Source organism: Schistocerca gregaria, chromosome X (genome assembly GCF_023897955.1).
Source record: "Schistocerca gregaria isolate iqSchGreg1 chromosome X, iqSchGreg1.2, whole genome shotgun sequence".
In the NCBI taxonomy this organism is placed as follows: domain Eukaryota; kingdom Metazoa; phylum Arthropoda; class Insecta; order Orthoptera; family Acrididae; genus Schistocerca; species Schistocerca gregaria.
The window spans coordinates 470,347,500-470,373,284 of NC_064931.1; positions in this window are offsets into that span (position 1 = coordinate 470,347,500).

Below are 25,785 nucleotides of genomic sequence, written 5' to 3' on the forward strand. Positions count from 1 at the left end.
CTCTGTTGGATGTGTCTGCAGAGGCCATTCAGAGAGTTCAATCATATGAAAAAATTCTTCCCTCGATCATGACTCATTTGCTCCACCTTCATGATTTTATAACATTCTGCAGTGTATATTGTAAATTCATCTGAGGCATGGACACAGGAGACACGACTAGTAAAACAAATGAGGTTCTTTATATACATAAATGACCCATAATCACAAAAATCTTGAGTGCTTTGAAAGATGATACTTTTGTATACCCCAGGTGTGGAGATGATGTAAGCTTTTTTGAAGTGAGCCACAGAGACTTCACAGATCCTTTAACATGATGGCCTTCAATCTAAGACCTAAACAATTAAAAATATGACATGATGCTGTAATTAATGTAATCTTGTAATATCACAATTCTTGTCACATCTCAGTATTTAGCTACAATTCTCATGTGGTAGCAGAGAGGATGAAGGAAAGATAAAACACTGAATGGGGTTCCTTACTATAGATATTATATTATTTAAAGAAGCTGTAAAAGTATTTGCACTTGAAACACTACCTTAAAGGACCTCATTCTCTCATGTAAAACCATATGGCTGAGCGTTGATGATTCTCATCAAAAATGACAAGGCAAAAAAGAAAAAAGAAAAAAAAATAGAAAAAGAAAGAAAAAACATTCTGAGGCCAAGATTCTATAAACGTACCTTAATTTTAAAATGTTTCAACAGACTTTGCTGTTATCTTCAGGTCTTAAAAAATCTTTTCATTATGATGCATGTTCATTTTAAGCTGGAGGGACCTGAAGATGACAGCAAAGTCTGTCGAAACTGGTGCTTCACATAAAGAAATATTTATGCAATATTGGCTTAGAATGTGCTTCTGTTTTCTCAAAATGAGAAAATTCAAACAAGATGAAACAAAGTACCACAGAAGATGAGGAATATATCCCTACAATCTCCATGTATGATGTTTGTCTGAGGATAATACACCTCCAAGTAGTCTTGCAGCCCTTTCTCAAGGCTGAACAATATACCTATTAGTTTAAATCTGAATTACACTCACACTTAGGGAATACAAAAGGATTCTATGATCCACACAAGGTGGTTGCGGATCATCCCTTCCAAGATCCCTCCCTTTCAGCTGGTGAATCCAAGACTATGAAAACTACTCTTATATGGACAATAGTACACAGATTTATAAAGATGAATTAAAATGTCTTCTCTTTGTTCATTTAGTAATGCAGCTTTCTTTATATGGGGGGTAAAAATATTAAAGATGGTATCTTCAGAACCCATAGTCAACATTCTGTATTGACTTTTTCATGATCTGTTGTTGTGTCGTGACACAAACAAAGCCTAATCTAATTACCACATACAAAGGGAGCACTTCACTTTCACACTTAACTATTCAAAAAACTGAAATATCACTCACTCTTCTCAGTGATCACTTGCTGGCAGTGGGAGGTTGGATTCTGGTTAGCAGTGGTGACGATTTGAGCATCTAGCCTGTGCCACTGTGTGGTGCATAAATTCATGCACTACCAAATAATTGCCTTTTTACCACCCAATCAAACCTTTTAGTTTCATGTCACACTCTGAGATCCAATGATGGAGCCATTCATCCAGTACTCTATATTGGGCAATCTGAAAACACTCTTTTTTTCATATCCACTATCGATTGCACTAAAAAAAGTATGCTAATGGTGAACTCCTGATATATAGAAAGACATGCAGCTTACCTGTGGTCACTGGAGGGCAAATTGTAGCATGTAAGTAAATAACAGGACAAGTGCCAAAAAATCAGAATTTCTGTTATAGGTGAAATTCTGCTGTAACCGGCAATGCCAATAACACATATTCTGATACAAGCACCAGAACAGCACAAAACAGTATTTACAGCTGTCACAAGATGGTACTCGTGTCTAACATCAGCACTGATGTTCAAATAATGCGTCATGCACCCACTGTTCTCTGTTATTGTCTTGGTGCATACTTGTGTGAACTGGTGACAATTGAAGTAGATATGTGGTTTGTTTGTAACAACAGGACACTGCTGAAGTAATTATTACAGATACAGGCCTTGAATGCCCTTTTAATTTTTATTTCAAGGCTTCAATTGTGCATAAGTTATGTCCTAGTGTTTAAATGTGTTTAATTTGTTACTGAAACAAATTTTGTGAAGACAAAAATCATCACTCTGATTGTGAGGTTATAGTTAACCAATTCAATGAAATCATTTACTTACCTGAAAATACCTAGACATGAAACTTCCTGGTAGATTAAAACTGTGGGCCAGACCGATACTCGAACTCGGGATCTTTGCCTTCTGCGGGCAAGTGCTCTACCATCTCAGCTACCGAAGCATGACTCACGCCCAGTCCTCACAGCCTTACTTCTGCCAGTATCTCGTCTCCTACCTTCCAAACCTTTCCCTTCATTCTTTTCTTTATCCTAGACTCCTTGTTAGCAGCTTCTGCAGTTGTCTCTGCTTAGGTTACCCGCCGCTACTCAATAGGAGTTACAGCTGAAGCTATATTCCTTCTTGTCTGGACCATCATTAGATGTTATTATTGCATCCATTACGCCAATCTTCACCACTGTCAGCCCAGCAAACACAGTTTTGGGTATTCTCTCCCATACATAGCTGTTGATGCTTTCATTTAGATTCTGAGAGAGACCACGCATACATTTCCCAAGTAGATTTTTGTCTACCAGATCCCTGTATATAGGCATACTTGCCTCTATTACAGCAAGTGGCAAGGAATTCTTGTGGGTATATTGTATGTTTGTAGCATTGCTCAGCCAGTACTTGCATGATGAATATTCCCCTTTTACACGCAAACCATGCAGTGGGGATTCATCTGTTGACACTCTGTGAAACCATGTTGCCCAAACAGCATTCCAAATCTCCTACATTTCTCCTTATTGCTAGTCCATAATATTGAGTCAAAGAATCAATTTCACTTTTTGTAAAACGACCTGGGCCAGCTATGTGTTTTCCATCTGACAGCTTTTTCAACTGAAGTATTTACATATTACCTCAGCCGAGCTGCCATGCCCAACACATTCAAGCTTTTTTATCAGAGTGCCCCCTTATGGTCTGTCATTAACAACAGTAGTGTGTCCTTTGCCATATCAAGGCAAGAAAGCCACTATTCCAGGAAAAAAATGGGTGACAAAACATTACTTAAGTGATGACCTGACTTTTTATCACTTATTTAAGGAATTTCAAAGGCAACATGAGGACACTAACATCACATACCATTTCTGTGAAAAAGTCTTTAAAGACAAATTCCCCATGCTAAAATTATATTGTTTGTCAAGTGACACTTGTTCTACATGTGACCTCCTTAAAGCCAAATTGAAGTGTGATCCCAATAATAAAGAGAATAAACTGCAGCTAGAATGCTGTCATCAAAAACAAAGGAGCTATGGACTCCATGAAACCTGACACAGTCAAGAGTCATGTGCTTAACTCAGAAATATGTACAGCATCAATGGATTTGCAAAACTGATTTCTCTTTGTTCATTAAGGCCCAGTGAAATGTACTATTTACAACAGCTCTCAAATTACAACTTCTGCATTCATGTTCATGATAATCAAACCTGTCACATGTTTCTCTGGCATGAGGCTGTATGTGGCAAGGATGGGAATTAAATTGCTTCCTGTGTGCACAAAACCTTTACTTTGACACTTACTTGTCAAAATAAACTAATAATGTGAAGCTACAACTGCTGTGGACAGAACAAAAACAAGATGATGCTTTTCCTTTGGGTTTACCTTAGAGCAAAGGGTTACTTTACTGAAATACCACCCAAGTTTTTGGTGAAAGGACGCTCTTTTATATCTTATGATCATGATTTTGGTCCCATTGAGAAGTGAAAGAGTCTGTGTGTGAAGTTCCAAAAGATTTAGTTCCCCTCATCACTGGTGCTACGCACACAACATTATTCATAGTGAGTATTATGCAAGAAACAGTTTTTTACGAACTTCAAATGGTTCAAATGGCTCTGAACACTATAGGACATAACATCTGAGGTGATCAATCCCCTAGAACTTAGAACTACTTAAAACTAACTAACCTAAGGACATTACACACATCCATGCCTGAGGCAGGATTCAAACCTGTGACCATAGCGGTCGCGCAGTTCCAAACTGAGGCTCCTAGAACCACTTGGCCACACTGACCGGCTTTTACAACTTTAAGACAGGTGCTGAAAAATATATGAATCTCACCGATGTGTATATTTCAAAAGCACAATAGATCAGACTGAGTGCTGAACGGCGAAGGGGTACTGCAAGTCTGGTCAACTCTTAGTGCAATTGAAGATTCAAGGAATATTACATCTTTAAGAGAAATGTGAGGCCTTCTGATTTTAACACGTGCAGCTGGAAACACTACACCATGAATGTGGGCTGTCTGAAGAAAAGACAAGGGATTTAGCTAAAGTGACACCATTTGTAAAAGAGGAGAATAAGTGGTTTTATGAGAAACTTGTGAAATGAGTGAAAATGGACATGATGGCACTTCTTCTGTCTAGTTTCACTCCTGTCTGTGCCACACTAAGAAATAATTTCTCCCTTTAATCTTATACTTATGCATGTTGTTGTTTTCAAACTATTTACAACAGCTCTCAAATTACAAGTTCTGCATTCATGTTCGTGGTAATTAAACCTGCCAACAATGAGTTTCATAAGAGAGTAAATGTAATGTGTATGCTCTACTGTTTCAATATATCTAAAGGCAGCTTTAGAATGGACACCATGTGTAATACTTATTACATACTTCTGTGCAACAAACATTTTTCTCCTCAGTGATGAAATACCCGAGAATATAAAGATGTAAGACGTTTAGGAATAAGATAATAGGAAAAGTTAGTCAACTTTTTTATCCTTTCAATTCCATAATTTGATATCTGCAATGTGAAACTTTCAGAACTAATATGTTTAAGAAGATTTGTAACATGTGACTTCCAGTTCTGCTTCTTACCAGTATAAGAACCTATAAATTTAGAATATTCTGAGTCATATATTGGTTTACCTTCATGCTTGATTTCTATTGGTATGGTCAGGCCTCATGCCATACCATTTCATGTAATAATTCAAGTAAGATTTCAGCTTATCCTGGAGCTTATCACAGCTGTAACCTAAACACCCAGTTTTGGCTCAATCAGTGAGACACTGCTAACATTTTAGAAATTAAAATTCCATTGATGAAAATAATCCCTGGCAAATATGTTAAAAGTGTAGTATTTTGTTACAAATCTTTTTATCAGTGTCAACTAATTAATCATGGAAATGCCTTAGTTTCCCTGGTTCCTTCACAGCTAAGTTCAAGATATATGAAATGGAGATTTTGGGGTTACTACAGTATTTGTGACAGTTGGCAACAATGTTGCATTTAGAAATGTTTAACTGTTCTGGAGAAAAGTTCAAACTTTGCATCTACCCAAAGGAACAGAAAATACAACAGAAGAATTTCTGCAGTCATTCCCCCATGGATTTGACTGGAGAAATTAGATGAGAAGCTTGTCTTGTATCTGGAAGAATCTTCACAGAGAAAGGTACTACTTTAGTACAGAGGGGCCAGTGAATATTATTGGTATATAACACTTATTTCTATAAATAAAAGTAATGTCATTGTTTTACTACCAAAATATGGACTGAATGAGTTTTCTGACTGATATCAGAAGCCTGATAATGATCCTACAAGCTAGGTTTGACAAACAACCGCACCATTGCTGAAATGCTCAAAGGAACACTGAAAACTTTTTGGTGTAAACTATATGACCTCATGAAGTCTAATGGCAGATATATACATTTACAACATTATAAAGTACACAAGACACATGTAGCCAGTCTTAGAGATTCTTTATGAAGTCATTCTCTGAGGAGATATTTTCATCACATTTGTAATTCTGACCATTTATTTCACATCTCAAACTAAATAGATCAGATCTTTTAGTGACCCTCATTATCATACTCTTCACCAAGGAACCTGTAAGCAGTTTTTTATCATTCAGTGGCAGTGATTTTGACACAGTTATTAAAGAATTGTTTCAATATATCCTTACCTACATTTAATATATCTTAAGTAAACATATGAGCATCCACAGACAGTTATCATGACAGAGGGATAAGGGGGGGGGGTGTTGAGAGGGTAAAGATATTTATGCCACAAGAACTAAATTTTACAGGCGAAACAAAAATAAAATTGTTACAATTCGCTACATGAGAGATTCAGTGGAAATATGGATATATGCTGTATACTCAACTCACGTTTGAACACCGAGTGAGGTGGCGCAGTGGTTAGCACACTGGACTCGCATTCGGGAGGACGACGGTTCAATCCCGTCTCCGGCCATCCTGATTTAGGTTTTCCGTGATTTCCCTAAATCGTTTCAGGCAAATGCCGGGATGGTTCCTTTGAAAGGGCACGGCCGATTTCCTTCCCAATCCTTCCCTAACCCGAGCTTCTGCTCCGTCTCTAATGACCTCATTGTCGACGGCACGTTAAACACTAACCACCACCACCTCATGTTTGAATTACATCTCAAGTCAATGTTGAGAGGAATGAGATGGTCAGCTACAGAGGCAGTGGTATATTTCATGGAAAGCAATAAAGGAAACTTCTGCCACAACTCCAGAAAGCAACATAGCTAATTTGAGCCTGGCCATCTAGAGCTACAGCATGTGTCTAGAAAACCAAAGGTAATGTAACATGTAATGTGTCACTTGTAATGTGTAATTGGATTGAATCCTAGTCAGACCACTGAATTTTCCATCTGCAATTTAACCTTGTATTTAATTTACTGTGACATGGAGATTCACCAGACATAACATCTTGTTCAGAGCCCATATTAAACTGCAGCTCCCCTTTCTCCAGTTGTGTAATGGGAGTATGTTAGGGACATGCAAGACATCAAAATGGTATCCAATTGGAAGACTGGCACCAGGTCATAATTCCACACAGAACCATTATTGCCAGACCAATACACATAATAAATTAAAGTCCCCTGCCAGATTTTTCTATTTTTATGTTAGGGTTAATATCAGAATTTTGATCATTTTTTATTAATAGAGAGGCTGATTCCTGGGGAGGTTGTGTTTATATAATTTATTACCACTACATCATACAAGTTGTCCGGCTACAGGTACTTAGTGCAACCTTTGCTAAGATGGGACAAGTTGCCAGGATGTCACATACCAAAAGGGTCTTAATTCTGCTAGAAGTAAAAACATAGATAATTGATTTTTGGTGAGTAACACCAAACACCAGTAACAGACACTGTGGATTCAATGAGACATATATCAATAGTTTCAAAAACTAGGGATAGTTTCTTGTACTTTTAAAAAGAGTTTATTGGCAGTATTGAGAATTTCACTTCTTGAGGCTAAATATTGTGTTTCTATGAACTTGATTCCTTTTTCCACATGGAAAGAGTCTCCATGGTGATATTTATTGTTTCAAATGTAATGTCCAGTTGTCACCTTATTGAAATATTTCTTCCATACTTCTCTATAGGCACTAACAGCTGTGCATGGCACCATACGCCAAAAGCATTAGGTTACTCAGTTTTTGTATAGGTTTTGTTACTGGTAATCAAAACTTCGGATTTTCCTAATGTAATTATTTGAATTGCTTATTCTTCCTTAAATTTTACACAGCCATTAATGTGGTGCACAGTTTTTTCTAGTAAATGGTATAGTCTCTCACTAAGTAATAGATACTTTTATCCACCAAATAACATAATCTCACATCCTGTAAAAGATTTTAAGCCAAGCATAATCCTCAAAGTATTTTAAGAGGCCGCAGGAAGTATAATAACCAGTTACTGTATTTCTGAATTGTGTTCATGTGAATAGATGCTCCTAGTGTCTAGTGATAGTATTCTGCACTGCCTTTCAGGTGCCATATGCAATTTATGTACTACCAAATAAGATTGTTTTAAGGGTCAGTGGGAAATATGCTTATGACTAAGATAATTTTTGCCAAGACATAAAAATATACTTATAACAAAATTGTTGGCTTTTATGGACTACAGGAAGCATACTTACCACCAGTCCACTAGATTTACTACTTTCATGCCAATGCATCATATCACTTCTGGATGTGTATGACATACTGTAGTAGTATGCTGTACCGGCTGTATAGAAACTACTACAATATTTGTCATTGAATCACTACTGTCATTACTTGTGAAGTCATATCACACAGTGATTAGTTTCTACAGTATATGCTGTTTTACCTTTTATCAGCTCATTTCTGTACTTCATGGTAAAGTTTCTAGGGTTGTTCTCACTCTGTGCTAAGTAAAATTTAATATCTGTAACTAATATATTTTAAAAACTAGTGAAACATTTATTGCTCATTTCACTATTTTTCATTACCTTTTGTATTAAAAATGTCTAAGGAACTTGGACCACAGTAATATATACCAGAAGAAGCACTGGATATATGCTTGACAATGCATCGGTTATTGGGGGTGATCTGAAAATTATATTTATTCTTCAAGAATCAAGTTTACTGAGTTTGCTAGTAATTCTTTAAATTAATATTACTTGTTTTGACAAATCTACTCTGTCATCATTGGATATTGTAACATTATTAGACATACAGGCTTTTTACAGCACCTAAGTTACAAAGTTTTGAATCCTTAAATCACTAACTGATAGTCGTATTGTCAATATCATGTTGTTCTCATTGTCAGTCCTATGTCTCATTTATACTCTATTAACTCTAAATTATATGTAATATGTGTTTTCCAAAATGTATTAAATATATATAAATCTATCACATGTTAAAAGAGTATGTAAAAGAACAACACTGTAATTCAATATTTTAGTTTTCAACATATTATATAATGTTAATTTTATGTGTTTTAATTACATGCTTTAATTTTCGACATAATGTTAATTTTATGTGTTTGATAAAAAAATTTTAATATTCTGCTGTGCACAGTCTGGACAGTATTATGACAATTCCTATATCATGTAAATGATGCAAGGGATGATAATAAATGAATTGAAAGTGATGTTGTATGAAAATTCTAATAAAAAGGTGCAGGGAACATCAGCTTGCCACAAATAAAATACCACACTGTCTAAGGACTGTGAAGATTCTGAAACAAAAACTGATGAAGGAACAGGTGACTAATTGGTTTCAGACATTGTGCAGGATATTGATCCAAGTGAATTTCCACAGCATGATAACAGTTATAGTGAAAACAGGACCTGTCCTATGAATATTAATATTTCTGGTAATGGAACCATAAGTGAATAAGGGCTGTCAGCAGAAGAGGAATGGTCAGATGATGCTGCTGTTTTTGACTCACTTCACATTCATACATAAGAGAAACAAATTTTCAGTATATCATTGACAAAATACAATATAAGAAAAAGACTGCTCCCTTTCTTTATTTACCACTGAGATGTTAGAGCTTGTGGTTCTACAGACAAATCTGTATAAAAGCAGTTGAAACAAAACTAGCAATCTTGTCACACCATGAGGTGATAATCAACTGGAAAGACTTCTCGGCAGATGAGTTACAGACCTGGAGTGTTACAAATATCTCGATAAGTACTGTTGTGTTGTTGAAAGTAGCGCACTAATATAGTTTAGGATCTTCTGTAGGTCACCCTTGTCAAAGCCCAAGTCATTTGAATTCCAAAATGACATCCAATCACGATAAACTTCATAAGGTCAGAGCTCATACAACATTTCCCACCAACATGTTCCCAGTAAGGTATATGTTGTGGATGAAAGCATGGTACCTTTTAAGGCATGGACATTATTATAGTAGTATATGTCTTTGAAACCAATCAAACAAGGGAGCAAGGTGTAGTGTCCAGCAAACTCAAACACAGCCTTTGTTACAATTGACAGATTGTTTCTCATTTTGCACAAAGAAATGCTGTCCAGTAATCATTATAACCAAGAAGAACAGCATACCAAATCATGGCAAAAGTGGGTGGTCAAGAGCCAGAAGAAGAAAATACCTATGCAGCTCCTGCAGAGTCCTCCTGATATTGAAACATGCTGTTACTAATTTCAAAGGGAAAAACTCTTTGTACTTATTTGAACATTTGTTTGTGAAAGAAATATTACTTTCTTATGGGCACTAAACTATTTACATTGAATACTGATCTCCTGAAAACATAAAATGTGACGTAAAATGAAAACACAAAATACTGGTCTTCATTTTTTCCACTTGTAATTGTAACTCATATCAGCAGTTACTAAATACATTTACCAAATTAATAAAGTCAACTGAATACCGTTCCAATGCAATACCAGAAAAATTAACTGTGCTGAGTCTCCTAAAAAATACTGCACAAAAGTGTTAAGTTACATACCTACAGAAACTAAAAGAACAATTAGTAATTCCTTAGACTAATGTATTCATTTTTTATTAAGTCACAATGGAAATACAATGGTTTTTCACATGGTTTCTGATTAAACTACTTTCTGGTCATTTTAGTGAATTAAATTGAATTTTGATACAAAAATGTTTTAGTGCTGTAGAAAAGCATTGAGATTATCTGGCTTATTAATTTTATTGTTCATGTTGTCTATGAAGTATTACATAAAGGAACCTCCATCCCATATCCACAGAATGTGGAGCCGGGTGACACTCATATTTCCAAATAAATGCATCATCAGTTACTATAAAATCCACAAGTTGGGTATAGTAATCTATGACGAGTGCTTGAACTTCAGGTTCATCCATGACTTCACCCTGTAAATATGACATAAAACTTTATTAATGAAAACTGTAAGGTAATGGGAATACAAGTTAGGAGATTGCATATGTGTACATGCACATGTGCACACAGGCATGTGTGTTTGTTGCTGTAGCTTGTCAAAGAATTTTTTCAGAAAGCTATCAAGGTTTCATTCTTGTTTTGCATGCAATTTCTACTGCTTGGTGAGTGATCTCCATTACTCCTAAGTTATTTACATTTTACAGGAATTTTCCTTATCCTATGTGTATCACCTTAAATACCTTTTGTGTACTTTACCTTCACTGCAGATACTGCCATTATCAACCCCATAATGTCTGGTAGAGCACCTACATCATTTACCTGAGACTTTCATCATCAAGACTTACTGCCAAGAGCACACCCAAAGCGTAGAATGACTGTCAATCCATAGTACCCTCAAAAAATCTCTCTACTGAACCTTCATCTCACTTCACTCTCAAAGGTGCTACATTTTAGATGTGCCCAAAGAACCATAAGCCCACTCATCAAGAATATCACATTGCAACTTCACCCTGAAGCTATCTCTGCCTTTGGGACCAACATCTTCAAATGATTGCCTGCAACTTACCACCAAAGACATAAACCACAATCTCTACCATTTCTCCTCTACACTTTCTACATGACACCTAGCATAACATCACACAGAATCTCTTCTAACACACAGCTGACTCAGAAGCATCAACTTCATATCTAGTAGCAATGACTAAATCCTCATCATTAGTTGCTTATGGTTTAAATTTATCATATACTAACAAAAAAGCTGCAGCATGGCCATGGTCACTCAAACACCATGATTTTATGGATAGAGAATGGTGATATTTGTGTGAACTGGGTCATGCTATCCACTTTCTTATTTGTACATGAAAACTGTAGTATTTATGGGACATCATGAGAAATCACTCCAAGGAATCTAGACTCCCAAAGCCAACAATAATTACTATTATCATTGTTATTATTAATATAAATGGTGACTAAAAAGTTTCCGTTCAAAGATTGTACAGTCCACAACCAGGATATCTATGAGGCAAAATTCCTATGAGCATTGATGGAAACATCCCTATGATGCACCAGGTTGCAGATACCTTTTGGCAGCCAACAAATGAATAACAGCTCATTGGTCTTATTTTAATCACCATAGTTCATGTTTCCACATTTACAGCATGCACCTCAAAGAAACACTAGTGCTACTCTGGTCCCTCATCTAAACGGCAGTGCTTATATACCGACATCAAAGTAGAGCTATGTTCCTTACAAACGGAAACATTTTCACCGTTCCTTGTATTATATGACCCTCTACTGCATGGCTATCAATACCTTTGCTGAATATGAATTTCTTCACATGCAGTCTAAATGTTTCAAGCAGACAACAGTTTTTCAGAGAAAATCTAGCAGTTTTTAAGAGAAGAAAGAAGGTACCCCTTCATCATAGATCTGTGGGGAAATCTTACCCTTCCCCCCACGTTCATGACAAAACTGCCTATTCTATATCTGTTTGTAACTGGCATCAATCAGAAGGATCATTGTCAGTGTTGGAAGCTAACATCAACAGAAGTATGATGTTATGAACAAAGAAGATACATTAAGCAGAGTAAAATACAATGAAAAGGAAAAATAAGAAAACTTTTTGTGTCTGGAAAGGAGAAATAAACGTCTTCTCCATTACACTTTTAAGGGGCAGTCCAGTACTAACATACTTAAAATAATAACATACATGGATGTTAAAAAATCAGATAAGTAATACTTCAATTCTCTGTGACTACATGTTTGAATACCCATTAATTAATAATAAATAAAATCCATGGAAAAATAATATAAGCATCAGAAGAGATGAAAAATGAGGTAGCAGTCAATGCCTGTGAATCTATCTGCGGTTCTCCTGTGTGGCAATTATTTAAGTAGCACTTGAACTCATCCCATGCATGAAAAACCATCTTTGTGTTACTGAGTTCACTCCAACTATGACATAGTTCTCTAGGTCAGCCAGAGTCATTGGTGGAAGTGGAATGTAAGCTGCCTGTTTCACATATCTCACAAGGAAAAGTCACACCGCATGATATAAGGAGATCTCAATGGCAAAGTCTTCTTTTCTCATGCAACTTATATGTTATTGAGGAAGTGACTGATTCAAAAATGATTTGACACGAAGCTATCGATGGGGTAGAATTACTTCTTGTTGAAAAATGAGTTCTTTGAAGCCTTTCATATGTTAAAAAGCCATTGCTGCAACATTCAATATCATAGTTGTGTAATGGGTCTATTGGTCACCTTATTTTGACTATGCTAAGAACTTTCCTCTTTTTTTTTCACTCATATGGTCAGACAGTGAATTTTCTTTGCAGACATATCTGGTTAGTTGAAATTACTTAAGCAAATAGTTTATGCTTTTCTTAGATGTTGCTTCAATGCTGTCATATTATTAAGTACCTGGACAAAATTTATGAGGATTCCATAGCATCATGGATAACAACAGCAATACATGTTATTGTTCAAAATCTCAGAGTTAACAATAACATACATTACTGATATAATGGTACAGCATCAGCTTTGAACTAATGAGCCAGATGCCACTTTCTGGTAATGGTATTCCTCATTAGTGTTAACTACATAAAAAATGTAAATGTCATATGAGTAGGGCCTTCCATCAGGTAGACGGTTCCCCAGGTTCTAGTCTTTTGATTTGATGCCACTTCAGTGACAAGTACGTTGATGAGGATGAAATGATGATGATTAAAACAACACTACACCCAGTCCCTGATCGGAGAAAATCTTCAGTCCAGCCGGGAATCGAACTTGGGCCCTTAGGATTGACATTCTGTCGCTGACCACTCAGCTACTGGGGGTGGACTTTAATTAGATAATTTTTCATTTATAGTACTCTGTCTCTCTGGATGCTAAATAACAAATATTCCATTAAAAAGACACCTCATCTTCCTTAGACTTTAACACCAAACATTCACACTCAGAATAGTTGTTTGTTTTTGGTGGGAAGGATGTCCACTTGCTATATGCTATGGAAGATATTAATTACTCATTCACTCTGGACAAAATAGGTGACTTCCTCAGACCTATGATAACTCTCAAAAATGTGTTAACACAGGATGAATGTCACAAGTATTGGCTGGAAGAGGGTCGTATTGTCCAGATAGTCATTCTCACCTGCTAATGGAGACATACAGAACCATGCAACCAGAAACAGTATAATGTTAAGAGTCTCATAACACATCTCAGTTAAACTAGAAAGAAATAATGCTTATATAGCAATAAAACTGTACAACCATTTACCATCTCATATTTCAAACATTAGCCTGAAAGAGAAATTTAAGCAAACAGTAAAAGTATTGCTTATAGGACATCCTGTCTATTCAGTAAATGAATAGATGCCAAATGCAAAAAACTTTATTTACTTATACAGTGTCATGGGACTATAATGTGCGTAGACAGAGAGGTAGTAAATTCAAGGGGTGTCTTATGCATGGTAGAATAGAAATAAAATGGCTGTAGGTACACTGTACAGTTGATAAAAAATGTATAATTCTGTACGATGCTATTGTATTTACAAATGAATACCTTGATAATTAAGTTCTGTATATAACTGATATTGTGTAAAAATGACAATGCAAATATGGACTTGGATCCATTACCTCTGTGTACATTCAAAGCTGCTTATTAAATATATAAATTCATAGTTTGTCTACACCAAAATGAGATTCAGTACAGGATTACCTTTTTCCTAGTATTGTCACCTCCAGACCCTAACCAAGTCCAAATCAGAAGACAAGATCACCAATGAAATACGATACTTCATACTGGTTCCATGATTTTTATTGACACCAACATACATCCAGAACAGAACTGACTTCCCGGATGAAGAGTGCTGCTATTTATATGAACACTGAATAAACCAAAATGATGGTATGATGGCTATTCTGAATGTAAGGTCCGATCAGTCACAAAATGAAAGCCATTCTCAACATAAAAAGTTTTTCTTTGTAACAGTTAGCTACATCTTCTACCTACTTCTCTACAAAGTTGCCGCTCTGACTTAGACCATGGTCAAAGCATTTTACCAAATTTTCAATACCCTATTCATAACAGTCAGCCACACATGGTTTCTGCCAATTCTCTATGCTGGTGTCCAGTTCCTTGTCTGTGCTGAAATGTCGTCTCATAGCCAGTGGTTCATGTGAGCAGAGGTGAAACTCAGCAGGAGCCAAGTACGGGCTGTATTATGAGTGATCAAATACTTCCATCGAAAATGCTGCTGGAGCATTGTCATTGCTCCTGCAGAGTTCGTCTCAGAACTGTAATGCAGAAGGAAACCCATGACAGTTATGTTATGCGGTCTTCATAACAGCAAGTGAAATCACTCACCAGGTTCTCATACTTGGTGGAAGACACTATTTTCTAGGCATCTTTACATGCACTCCGAACGTCACAGAGAGATGTGACATGATCATTGGGCATAATAGAGACACTACCAAACATATCTGTGAAACATTTCATCGGATTTTCACTGCGGTAACCATTTCGTGCCTGACTGATCCTTAATTACTCAATATCCCTCATATTTACACAAACATCAGATATTCTAGTATATACAGCATTAGAAACATAAGATACTTCAAGAACCTTCCAGAAATTACAAAAACTAAATAACTTATACTCACTGGTGCTTGCGTTGGAAATGGTGACTTGCAGCACGCCAGATAGTGATGATAGCCACTAGAATACTGTACACTACACTATGCTACACTATAATGCACCACTGCTCACGGCATTGCTCCCTCTCCCGGAGAAACAGCAAACCACAGCTCCAGAAGGTCTCACTGGTGCCAGCTACATTGCCCTGGATACAAGTATTGTCAATAGTCTTCTATATTGTGGTTCTAGCAGATGCTCATGTTGATACATCCTCTTCACTACCATGTGTATTCAAGGTAGCCTTCCCTCAAAGCTTTGTGATTGCTGAGTGGGTTTTCAGTTTCTTCGAACCTCCTATCATCAATCTGCACCTCTGGAACATGGTGGGGCTTAATAGGGAGGACACTGATGAAGTCCCTGCAGTTTTGTCTTGTAGATGAAATGTTATAATTCTCAGTTTCAAATTTGACATCTGACAACAACAAAGGATGTGATACATGCCACAGTAACACTTTGGTTACTTTTCCATTAGTCTCACTTTCCACATACATACAAATATCCATAACAAGTCTCCCAGTGCTTGGCATTATAGTGCTTTCAGTGTTCCTCCTGCGTGTCTAGGGTCATTGTTTGTGCCAGCTGCTTTGCTCTTTTGGCCAAGACGATATGTTTCAGGAAGTACGTCTGAGTATCATCAAGCTGAAATGTAAAGAGTTTATTCATTGTCACTTCAGCCTCGCGGCCATGGAGCAGACAGAACAGTGTGAAACTTGTGGTGTCTTGCTACACTGTGTTGTATGTGACTGCCATGCTTTGCTGTGTCGTATTCCCATCTCTCTGTTCAACATCATCATACATCAACAGTATACCTGCCAACATCTTAGTAGGCATCCACCTACAAAGAGAGAAATTATCATCACAATAAAGTAAGAAAAATCAGGGCTTGCAAGAAAAATTTAAGTGCTCGTTTTTCCCGCATGCCGTTCGAGGGTGGAAGGGTAGAAAGACAGCTTGAAGGTGGTTCATTGAACCTTCTTCCAGGCACTTCGTTGTGAATAGCAGAGTAATCAAGTAGCTGTAGATGTAGATGTTTTCCATGAGCCTCACTTGCCACAAACATATAAATATCCGTAACAAGTCTCCTAGTGCTTGGCACTATAGTGCTCTCAGCGTCCCTCCTGGGTGCCCATGGTCATTGTGTGCGCCAGCTGCTTTTCTCTTTTGGCACTGATGATATGTTTCACGAATTACTTCTGAGTATCATCAAGCTAAAATGTGAAGAGTTTATTCATTGTCACTTCAGCTTCGCGACCACGGAGCAGACAAAAATGTGTGAAACCTGTGGTGTCTTGCTACACTGTGTTGTATGTGATTGCCATGCTGGGCAGTATCATATTCCCATCTCTCTGTTCAACATCGTCATACATCAACAGTATACCTGCCAACATCTTAGTAAAGCATGCTCTTAGGCAGTTATCATTACTCTGTGTGTGATTTTTCATCATGAATTTGTCTTCTAGTTCCAACTGGGAAACTTTTTCATGATCACAGACCACCACACTAGGTGGTCTTCGCTTCAGAATGACAATTTTTGCAACAAACTTCACAGTTTCTGGAGCTCTAGCAGTGAGCACAGTTTTGGTTACAGAACAGTGGATGAAGTAGCCAGTGCAGACTATTATCCATCGATTACAGTTTGTTGACTGTGCAAATCTCCCAAAGAGGTCGATGCTAATCAAGTGAAATGGCAACATCACTGCACATGGGAGTGGTACCACATGCTTTGGAGGTAATTGTGGCATGTGCTTCTATGGTTAACATTCCTTACTGTAGTGTTCTTGTACTGAGGAGTGGCTGAAGACACTTTGAAAAGAAGAATGTTATTAACAAAACAAAACTCAAGCATAACATCCTTGCATGAATATCCACACAACTACATACCACAGAAATATCTCTCATGTGACATTATCTGTGATGTGTCTATACAACAAACCCTACTGTCATGACATGATCATGACGAGGATGTTTGGATTGTGGGGCACTCACCTGTGTAGTTATCTACACCCATACAGATTCCCAACCTTTTCTCAGTCCAAACTTGCCACATGCATGAATGATGATGAAATGATGAGGACAACACAAACACCCAGGCTCTTGAGGCAGGTGAAAATCCCTTACCCCGCTGGGAATCGAACCCTGGACCCCATGCTCGGTAAGTGAGAACGCGACCGCAAGACCACGAGCTGCGGACACTGTCATGACAGGTGGCAGCATGAGAATCTGGGACATTACTAGATCAGTGTTGCTGGCATGTTGTGACAGCTGACATGCTGATAGTGCACACAAGTGTGAACTGAGCTGGGTCTGCTAGCATAGAATGCTGAAACAAAACTGCAGGTACTCCCAACTGGTTGGGGACTGAACTAGTGATGTGGATGGACAGAACTACTGTTATTGCTGATTTGTGGCACAGGGTGTGACTGAGTTTGTAGGATCCAGGGGTGGCCTAAATAGTCAGAAATTGTTGGATATTGACATGGCACTGTGAGGACACATGACACAGTGCAGAAAAACAGTGTCCTGCCAACAGCATTCCCTGCTGTGACAGGCATACTATCTGTCTGTGAGGTTCAAGCCCCCAGACGCCGTGGATGCAATGAGTAATGCTGTTGTACACAATACAGGCCACACAAGGAAATTATCTATTTCAATGAGAGTCTTTTACACACATCCTCCTGGCTGGGCAGATGCCCATGTGGTGTGCCTGGTGTGGAGATGAACAGACTCCTAGGCAGATACAACACTTACAGTGGCTCACTTAGTGTCTAATGGATCAGTAGGGATACCCATGTCAGATTTGGTCTAGACTATTCATGAATCCCAGTGCCCAGGTGTTGAATCTTCATGGAAACACTGCACTATCACAGGTTGCAGATGATGTGGGATGACAAGCAACCATTCTGAACCCACTGGGTCATATTCCCTGTTACAAAATGTTTTATTTATGAACTGGAATCCTTCCTCAGTTGATTTCTCTTTCTTCACGGCATCTATGATTTTCAGCCATGCTGGATCTTCCCTTCATTCGGTAGCAATACTGTTTAATGCTATGATGACTGAGACTTCATCCATGGTGCTGTGTTCCACCAAAGGACACCTTGAAAGGCAGCCAAAATTCTTTTGTTTACATCCGTTTTTGCATACCATTGTGATGTTGTACTCCTTCAGCCTCAGTGTTCATCTGGCCAGTTGACTTGTCAGATACTTCAGGCTAGTCATCCAGCAAGGAAAATGATGATCTGCCACAACAGTGAATGGTTTGCCAAATAAATATGGTCTGAACTTCTTGATGGTTCAGTCAACTAGACGGCACTCCAACATTATTATAGAGTAGCTCATCTCAAATTAGCCAAGTGCTTTATAAGCAAATGCTACCATCTTTTCAGCACCTCCCTCAATTTGTACTAGAGGTGCCTCCATACCAAAACCACTAGTGCCAGTGTGAAGTTCTGTCTTCACATTCTCATTAAACAATGCTGGAACTGGAGAAGATGTTAGCCCCTCCTTAAGTTTGAAGTTTCCCAGCAGAAGTTCTTGCAAGATATATATCTGAGGTTGCCCTTATTATTTCTGGACTGGGATGGTATCCATAGCCATTCACTAAGTGCCCCAGGGTTTTTTTATGGTTGATGAAGAAACACTTTTCTCATATTTGGCAATGACCAGCAGTCTGAACAAACTTCAACATTGTTTTTCAGAAGGCTTAGATGTTATTCAGATGTCTTCCAAAACATGGTAATATTATCCACATATCAAATACACTTTGTCTGTTAAGCTTTCAAAGTAGGTTGTAATCATGTGTTAAAAGGTTGTTGGACTGTTATATAGTACAATAGCCATAAATTGGAACTCATAGATTGTCCACTGTTCAGGAGGCAACACTCTATATGAGCAATGGCAAATTGGAGGACTTCTCAACAGTGAAAGAGAAAATATTGTATAATAGTGTCTGACAAGTAGATTAATTTCTGTGACATTAGCATAACCTTGACATAACAGTTTTCTATAACTAAATATGTAGAAACCTCAGAATAGTAATCCAGATTGGAGCATAACATCAGATAACATAGTTAGCATCAAATAACTACAATTATTAAACCATTGGGATATTCATTTAATTTTTTCAGTTATGCTGTGCTATCTCAGTAAGGATACAGTGCATAAAATGTATTATACACAATAATAATTCTCAAATTAACAAAGGATCTCAACATTTTTCAATAAAATGTCTTAACTGGTCCAAATTATCTCTCATTTTTGATAAAGTGAGTAACATGTAGTAGCTATGTTTATCCTTTATGTTATTTTCAACAAACGTGATGCCAAATTTTTTGCTACTTGACAATCCTGCATTTTTTAAATTATGTGTAGTTCCGCATTTAAAATGTCCTAAAGACCTTCCTAAGATATTAATATCTTGTAGTTATCAATAACAGTATATTTAGTACTTCATCACAAAGTTTTTAACTGAAATTCAGATACTACTGATATGTCAGACATATTCATAAACTCTATTAACATCAGTATGCACTCACAGACCAATATTGAACATCTATGTGTTACAGAAATTCACCATAGTCATTCATCTGAATCTTATATAGCATATACTCAGAAGCAAAAGGAAAAAAACTGCAGAACAGAGCATAAACAATTCCACAATACATCAAAACCTCTAAATAATGATCGTAACCACCATCATTATTGACCATTGTCATATTACACAATACTTTATAAACCTCATCTCAAATCAAATCTCATAAACATAGCAGAATCTCCTTAAACATTACATAAATATACCTCACATGGAAAAACTCCTCCAAATATAATCCCTATTATCCACCCATAATGATACAACCACAATGAACAAGGAAATAAGTTCTGTCTTGGTTCCCCTTATGCAGCAACCCAAATTTCCTTCCAAAAATCACATAAGTTTCCCAAAACATTATTATTTTCATTACCATTTGCCTTCAACACATTACAAACAGCATTAATGTAACATCACATGACTTAGTTTGCATGATGTAGATCAACAATAAATTATGTTTAGAAAGAAGCATAAAAAGTTTCATAGTTTCAATTTATCACATAAAACTTAGACACAGAAATATCATATTCTTTTGCTTTTAAAGATTCTTCTAGCATAAACAGTAGCAAATCTTATATTTCCTTTTAGTTTCTCAATCATATTTTCAGTTCAGCATATGTAATGTTTGCTGTGGGATTATTCGGCCTTACACTAGATCATGATTATTAGATTATTAAAAAGAAGAAGGTAGATTGAAAGTGAGAGGTAATTGCTAAAATACACTCCTGGAAATGGAAAAAAGAACACATTGACACCGGTGTGTCAGACCCACCATACTTGCTCCGGACAGTGAGAGAGGGCTGTACAAGCAATGATCACACGCACGGCACAGCGGACACACCAGGAACCGCAGTGTTGGCCGTCGAATGGCGCTAGCTGCGCAGCATTTCTGCACCGCCGCCGTCAGTGCCAGCCAGTTTGCCGTGGCTTACAGAGCTCCATCGCAGTCTTTAACACTGGTAGCATGCCGCGACAGCGTGGACGTGAACCGTATGTGCAGTTGACTGACTTTGAGCGAGGGCATATAGTGGGCATGGGGGAGGCCGGGTGGACGTACCGCTGAATTGCTCAACATGTGGGGCGTGAGGTCTCCACAGTACATCGATGTTGTCGCCACTGGTCGGCGGAAGATGCACGTGCCCGTCGACCTGGGACCAAGCCGCAGCGACGCACAGGTGCACGCCAAGACCGTAGGATCCTACGCAGTGCCGTAGGGGACCGCACCGCCACTTCCCAGCAAATTAGGAACACTGTTGCTCCTGGGGTATCGGCGAGGTCGTATGATGGTCGTATGCATGTTTGGCGCCGTGCAGGTGAGCGCCACAATCAGGACTGCATACGACCGAGGCATACAGGGCCAACACCCGGCATCATGGTGTTGGGAGCGATCTCCTACACTGGCCGTACACCTCTGGTGATCGTCGAGGGGACACTGAATAGTGCACGGTACATACAAACCATCATTGAATCCATTGTTCTACCATTCCTAGACCGGCAAGGGAACTTGCTGTTCCAACAGGACAATGCACGTCTGCATGTACCCCGTGCCACCCAACGTGCTCTAGAAGGTGTAAGTCAACTACCCTGGCCAGCAAGATCTCCTGATCTGTCCCCCATTGAGCATGTTTGGGACTGGATGACGCATCGTCTCACGTGGTCTGCACGTCCAGTACGAACGCTGGTCCAACTGAGGCGCCAGGTGGAAATGGCATGGCAAGCCGTTCCACAGGACTGAATCCAGCATCTCTACGATCGTCTCCATGGGAGAATAGCAGCCTGCATTGCTGGGAAAGGTGGATATACACTGTACTATTGCCGACATTGTGCATGCTCTGTTGCCTGTGTCTATGTGCCTGTGGTTCTGTCAGTGTGATCATGTGATGTATCTGACCCCAGGAATGTGTCGATAAAGTTTCCCCTTCCTGGGACAATGAATTCACGGTGTTCCTATTTCAACTTCCAGGAGCGTATAAAAAAAGACCTGAAGGAGAAGACACGAAGTACAGAAATTTGAAAATTTTGAATAAAAACTGCAAGTACTTGTGGGCTTGGGTTAGCTATGCCCATATCACACTATTGTTATGGTTCATCTATACTATTTCAGTTTCCTCTGATTGCTATTTTTAACATCTGTTGTCTATAATACCATATAAGCTTTTTTCCATGATTCTGCAATATGACATACTGCCAGTAATTCTACCAACACCTGTTTTTCCTCATTTCAAGTCACAAAACAGATTGAAAGCTCCTAGTACCAGAGTTCGCACAGGTCCAAGTTTGTTATTGTTAGTGGTCGACAACATAAGGTTACAGCTGTTGCTTTCCATGCATATTTTTTCAATGTATGTTTCTGATTTTAGTTCTATTTTACTTGTAATAACATTTGTTTGAAAATATCTGTGACCATATTCTGAAGTTTCGCTATTTTCTACCACAAGGAAGTTCATATATGGCAAACTTAAATCCACACACATTCGCTGTACCACAAAAATTTTAGTGTCCATTTCAAATTAGGGTCTTCAATGAGAACAGATTTGACTTTAGAAGTGATTTTTTTTTACTCTGACAGCCAAATGATTCCAGGGTAGGAAGGCATACCAGTCCCTGGCACGATTCCGCCTGGCGGATTAGTGTCGAGGTCTGGTGTGTCGGCCAGCTTGCGGATGTTTTTTAAGGCAGTTTTCTGTCTACCTCAGCAAATGCAGGCTGGTTCAACTTATTGTGCCGCAGTTACAATATATCAGCGATTGCTGCGCAAACACTGTCTCCATGTATGTATACACCATATTTACTCTCCCATGCAAATATTTAGGGTTACACTCCTCTGGTATGAGACATTCCCAGGGGAAGAGGGAGGGGGGGGGGGGGGGCGGGCACGGGTGGGAGGTGTCGACTGGTGGCCAAACCCCTGATTTCGGTATCGGGTGTCGGTGGGGTGGGTGATCTGCTGTGGCCTGTTGTGGGGTTAGGAACCACTGAGTGCTACAGTGCGATGAAGCCTCTGTGTCATTTGTAAGTTCCCTGTCTAATGCACAATACATAATCCAAAGTAAGTTTTCCTTCTATGAATTTGTCGCTAACCTGTTCATTATGCACCTTTATTGTAGATTCAGTTTTCCCACTCTAAATTCTGCATTTCTCAATTTTGAAACTAAATGTTTCCTGAAACTTCCTGGCAGATTAAAACTGTGTGCCCGACCGAGACTCGAACTCGGGACCTTTGCCTTTCGCGGGCAAGTGCTCTACCAACTGAGCTACCGAAGCACGACTCACACCCGGTACTCACAGCTTTACTTCTGCCAGTATCCGTCTCCTACCTTCCAAACTTTACAGAAGCTCTTCTGCAAAAGAGTGAAAATCTCATTCTGGAAACATTCCCCAGGCTGTGGCTAAGCCATGTCTCCGTAGTATCCTTTCGTTCAGGAGTGCTAGTTCTGCAAGGTTCGCAGGAGAGCTTCTGTAAAGTTTGGAAGGTAGGAGACGGATACTGGCAGAAGTAAAGCTGTGAGTACCGGGTCAGAGTCGTGCTTCGGTAGCTCAGTTGGTAGAGCACTTGCCCGTGAAAGGCAAAGGTCCCGAGTTCGAGTCTCGGTTGGGCACACAGTTTTAATCTGCCAGGAAGTTTCATATCAGCGCACACTCTGCTGCAGAGTGAAAATCTCATTCTGGTAAATGTTTCCTGTTCATCTTCAATGAAGGTTCTATGTTTCTCAATGTTGAGCTCAATTCTCTCAGTTGTCCTGGTGTCACTCTATATTAGTTACAGATAATTGGTGGACTTCTCAACAATGAAAGAGAAAATATTGTAATAATAGTGTCTGACAACTAGATTAATTTCTATGGTATTAGCATAACCTTGACATAACAGTTTTCTATAACTATATAGGTAGAAACCTCAGAATAGTAATCCAGAGTGCAGCATAACGTTAGATAATATAGTAAGCATCAACTTCTGAACTGTGAAAGAGAAAATATTGTAATAATAGTGTCTGACAACTAGATTAATTTTTATGCCATTAGCATAGCCTTCACATAACAGTTTTCTGTAACTACATAGGTAGAAACCTCAGAATAGTCATCCAGAGTGCAGCATAACATCAGATAATATAGTAAGCACCAAAGAACTACAGTTATAAAACCATTGGGAATTTCATTTAATTTTTCCAGTTATGCTTTGCTATCTCAGTGGTAAACAATTAGTAAAATACAGTAAGGATACAGCCCATAGAAAGTATTATACACAATAATAATTCTCAAAAATAACAAAGCATATCAATATTTTTCGAGAAAATGTCTTATCTCTCATTTTGGATAAGGTTAGTAACATGTAATGGCTACATTTAGGCTTTAAGTTATTTTTAATAAACGTGATGCCCCTTTTTTTGGTTAATAGACAATCCCCCATTTTTTAAATTATGTGCAGCTCTGCCATTTCATACCAAGACTAACTCATTACAAAGTTTTTAACTGAAATTCAGATACTTCCAATATGTCAGACCCATTCATAAACTCTATTAACATCAGTAATATAATCACAGACCAATGTTGAACATCTACCTGTTACAGAAAATCTCAATAGTCATTCATCAGAACTTTATATAGCTACACTTGTAAACAAAAGCACAAAAAATTAAAGAAAAGAGCATAAACAATTCCACAATACATCAAAACCTCTAAATAATGATCGTAACCACCATCATTATCGACTATTATCATATTACACAATACTTTATAAACCTCATCTCAAATCAAACCTCATAAACATAGCATAATCTCCATAAACATTACATAAATATACATCACATAGAAAAACTGCTCTTAATATAACCTCTGTTATCCATCCATAATAATACAACTCATGTTTGAACCGAGAACTATATTTTGCATCATAACTGATCTTTCATGTTACTTACTGTAACCTCTGGTTTGCATCGATCTGAAAAATACACTACTCCATTACACCTTCCTCTCACAACAACAGCACAATGGTAACAAACTTGATGTGTCTTTGAAAAACCATACATTTTCATTCCTCTTACGCATTTTTCCTGTACCTAAATACTGGATGTTTTTACATTGCTGACATCAGCTAACTACAACCACAATGAACAACGAAATAAGTTCTGTCTTGGTTCCCCTTATGTAGAAACCAAAATTTCTTTGAAAAATTCACACAAGATTCCCAAAACATTATTCTTTTCATTACCATTTTCCTCCAACACATTACAAACAGCATTGTCATGACATCACATGGCTTAGTTTCTGTGCTGCAGATCAACAATAAATTATGTTTAGAAAGAAGTATAAAAATTTTCATATTTTGAGTGTATCACATCAACACCATCAAGCTTAGAAACAGTAATTTTTTTATAGAAATATGTAAATTATGTTGTTTTCCCTTTAACGATTCTTCTAGCAAAAGTAGTAGCAAATCTTATATTCCCTTTCAGTTTCCCAATCATATTTTCAGTTCCCAAATCCACATGAGACTTTCTTCAGCAAACAGATTCTATGTTTTTTTGTGGCATATTGTATACATAATTTTATCAACATAAATTTCATTTTGTATCTTTTCCCTGAAATAGTGCTCACATATGACACACCACCCTTTATTTAGCTTTCAAGATTCAGTTGCTGTAGGTATTGCATAAAAACTGTATATGAAAGTTCACATACCTTTGTGGTGGCTATAGTGCCCAACTACAAAGTAATGTTGTGCCAGATCATGTAAAATGATCATATAAAATTAATTGTTA